Below are 4,626 nucleotides of genomic sequence, written 5' to 3'. Positions count from 1 at the left end.
ATTTTTTGTCAAAATTTTATTTCTATAAAAAATTTTGTCAAAATTTTATTTCTATAGAAAATTTTGTTAAAATGTTGTCTAAATTTTATTTCTATAGAAAATTTTTTCAAAATTTTATTTCTATAGAAAATGTTGTCAAAATTTTATTTCTATAGAAAATTTTGTGAAAATTTTATTTGTATAGAAAATTTTATTTCTATAGAAAATTTTGTCAAAATTGTATGTCTATAGAAAATTTTGTAAAAACTGAATTATATACGTATTTGGTCGATCTTGTTTGATTTAATATATACCACGTATGGACTTACATACAATTTAGAAGACGGTGTTTGGAGGTTTTAAGATACCTTGCCATCGGCAAGCGTTGCCGCAACTTAAGTAATTCGATTGTGGATGGAAGAAGTGGAGGGTACATAAGATTCGGCCTGGCCGAACTTACGGCCGTATATACTTGTTCTTTTTTATACCAATACAATTGAATAGGGGTATAATAAGTTTATCATTCCTATTAGAGGTGTGCACGTGAGTAATAGTTTACTCACGCTCACGCACACTCACGACTGAAAAATCATACTCACGCACACTCACGCACGATATTTTTTGGTAGGACTCACGCTCACGCACACTCACGAAAAGAAAATTTGTATTCACGCACACTCACGAACGAAAACGTCGTGACTTACGAAATATACCGTGACTCACGAAAAATGTCGTCACTCACGTAAAATATCGTGACTCACGAATAATTTTATGATTAATTTACCTTACCGAAGTGTCTGAAAACATGAGCATTATTAAAATCGAGAGTGTTATTAAACTCTTAACATCCCAGGTGTCACTAAAATTTTAATTGAATTTAACTCTTAAGCGTTTTATATTGGAGAGCAGGAATATTTTCGTGAGTGTAATTCTTTACTCACGCACACTCACGAAGATATTATTTTCGTGACTCACGCTCACGCACGACATTTTGGTTTGTTAATCATGCTCACGCACACTCAAGCTGTTGTCATCAGCGTGACTCACGATTCACGCATGAATCACGAAAATGTTCGTGAGTCACGACAATTTCGTGTCACGTGCACACCTCTAATTCCTATTGTAAAACATCGAAGTATGGATTTCCGACAATATATATGTCTTCTTGACTACACTCCTACATCACTTCCTAGGATCAAAATATATTGAACTGTCACCCAAAGCATCTTATTCCCCAATTATAAACATATTTTTGGAAACGAGCTAAAAATTATTTTCTTTTAGAAATTTTGTATTGGTTTTCCTTGGGATGAAAATGGACAAGCTCCCTCCCTCCCTCCTTCCCGACTAGATCATGCGTTCATGCAGGGCACGTTTTGCCTATGGCATACATGTGACTTTGGCCAACAAATGGTGAGCGTTAAATGTTTATGTGGCATCCATTAATAATGCTTGTGTGAAAAATTGCTACACAAAGTGTGAGTTGAAATTTCCTCAGTGGGGCATTAATCAGTGCACATAATATGCGACTTTTGTAATTAATAAAGATTAAATACAATGCCAGGCCATGCCACGCCACGCCAAAACTTACTGCGGTGACACATACGACAATTCTGTGTTTGATAGGTGGTGTTTATTTGCTAGGAAAATGTGCTCAATTCTATGGGGAGAATTATCAACGATAAATTACAGGTGTGTTTGGGAGAGCAAAGGATTCATTTTGGGGGCCACATTGTACTAATTTGTACATATAAAGTAGTTTAAATACACCATATTGAAATGTGCCAGCCACTGCGGGCCAATGAATAGCCTTGCATACAAAGGGTAATGGGTTCAATCCCAGCTTCTAAACCCAAGTTCAGTAGTGGTTTATCTCTCATTAACAATTAATCTTGGAGGTAACTTAGTTAGCGCTAATATTATTTCATTGTAGTTGCTTGGTAAGCATCGGCATAGCTAGGAGGTGATAAGCCCCCCATAGAAAATTTTTTTTTCCAAACTGTTTTGGTTAAAAACTCAATAACAACGGCTATTGAAATGGTACACATAGGCCGTGTTAAATTCATCGCTTTTGCGCCAATTTTGCACCGCTTCCCGATCTAAAAAAAAATGTTCACTACTTTTTTGGCAGGGTTATTAAGATATTCATTTATGAAAGAATAATTTTAATATCGATTACTATTTTATTTAATTAAATCAACTAAAAATCAGACTGCAACAAAAAAGGAACTGCATGGTGTATGTCATTGGACATATGTTGGACTTGTCCCCATTACATTTAATTTTGTACACATTATTACTCCTGTCCTCAATTTTATTTTCAAGTGTATGTATTGCAGAATAATTCTTTTACTGTTCTCGACATGCGTGATGCAGTTCAAATCATGTCCTTGTTATATACAGTGAGTCACATGTCTAACCGGACGCTACTAACGTCAGGTTTCATTTTATCAAATCTCTGTGAAAAATATAGATTTCTGGGTAAAACGATACACCAAAATAAAATAAATTTTGCTTCTTATTCTATTATAAACCAAAAAGGTTCAAAACGGCCACTCTTAATATATAAATTTCAAAAATGTAACAAAACAAAATTAATTTCCAACATCTAACCGGATTATTCAAAAAAGCAGATATTATAGCTTCTAGCCCCTTTGGTATTGAAAACACAAGATTTTTGTAAATTTGAGGATCGATATTGATCCATGCTTCCATAATAGATGACTTGCGCTCCTGGACATTGGAATGCCTCTTTTGGTAAATTATTCATCCAATTTCGTGCCAAACGTGCTAGATAATATTGCGATTTGTGTAATATATAATAATAAATTATCTCTATTTTTTACATATATATCATAAATTTTAATTTGTAGTTGCACGCGTCCGGCTAGATGTGTGAGTCACTGTATGTCCGATTAAAAAAACGTTCTGAGAATCTTTCGACATAAGTCATGGGTTTGTACGACTTATCATTCTTATGTTCCAGTTCTTCAAACGTTCTATCTGTAATGTTTTCTCCAAATGTTTCACTTTTAATAATCGATTGTATCTATGACCTCAAGCCTATCAATATCAATAATAAGAATAATCATAAAATAGGTCAACAATACTCACAAATACGAAACAAAATTTTGACATAATTTGCTATAGATATAAAAATTTGACAACATTTTCTATAGAAATAATATTTTGACAAAATTTTCCATAGAAATAAATTTTCGGCAAAATTTCCTATAGAAATAATATTTTGACAAAATTTTCTATAGAGATCAAATTTTGATTAAATTTTCTACCGATATAATATTTTGACAAAATTTTCTATAGGAATAAAATTTCGAAAAATTTTCCTATAGAAAAAAAATTTTGAAAAAATTTTTATAGAAATAATATTTTGACAAAATTTTCATAGAAATTAAATTTTCTATCGATATAATATTTTGACAAAATTTTCTATAGAAATAATATTTTGACAAAGTCTCCTATAGAAATAAAATTTTGACAAAATCGCCTATGAAAATAAAATTTTGACAAAATCTCCTATAAAAATAAAATTTTCCCAACATTTTTGATAGAAATTCATTTTTGACATGATTTTCTACAGAAATAAAATTTTGACAAAATGTTCAATAGAAATAAAATGTTGACAAAAATCTCTGTAGAAATAAAATTGTAACAAAATTTTCTATGAAATAAACTGTTGACTAAATTTTCTATAGAAATAAATTTTGACAACATATTCTATAGAAATAATATTTTGACATTTTCTATAGAAATAAAATTTTGACAAAATTTTCTACAGAAATACCATTGTGACAAGAGTTTGTATATAAATAAAATTTTGTTTGTATATAAAAAAATTTTTCTGTGAAATAAATTTTGACAACATTTTCTATAGAAATAAAATTTTGACAAAATAGTAATAAAATGTTGACAAAATTTTCAATAGAAGTAAAATTTTGGAAAAAGTTTCTATAGTAACAAAATTTTGACAAAATTTTCTGTGAAATAAAATGTTGACAAACTTTTCTATTGAAATAAAATTTTGACAAAAGTTTCTATAGAAATCAAATTGTGACAAAATTTGCTATGAAATAAAATGTTGAAAAAAATTTCTATAGAAATAAATTTTGACAACATTTTCTATAGAAATAAATTTTTGACAAAATTGTTTATAGAAATAAATTTTGACAACATTCTCTATAGAAATAAATTTTTGACAAATTTTTCTATAGAAATAAATTTTGACAACATTTTCTATAGAGATAAATTTTGACAACATTTTCTATAGAAATAAATTTTTGACAAAATTTTCTATAGAAATAAAATTTTGACAAAAGTTTCTATAGTAATAAAATTGTGACAAAATTTTCTATGAAATAAAAGGTTGACAAAATTTTCTATAGACATAACATTTTGACAAAAGTTTGTATAGAAATAAAATTTTGACAAAAGTTTGTATAGAAATAAAATTTTGACAAAAATTTGTATAGAAATAAAATTGTGACAAAATTTTCTATGAAATAAAATTTTGATAAAATTTTCTAGAGACATAACATTTTGATAAAATTTTCTAGAGACATAAAATTTTGATAAAATTTTCTGTTGAAATAAAATTTTCTTTAGAAATTGTCTATAGTAATAAAATTT

The sequence above is a fragment of the Haematobia irritans genome, chromosome 4 (genome assembly GCF_050003625.1).
Source record: "Haematobia irritans isolate KBUSLIRL chromosome 4, ASM5000362v1, whole genome shotgun sequence".
Lineage (NCBI taxonomy): Eukaryota > Metazoa > Arthropoda > Insecta > Diptera > Muscidae > Haematobia > Haematobia irritans.
Note: the sequence above shows the minus strand (reverse complement) of the source record.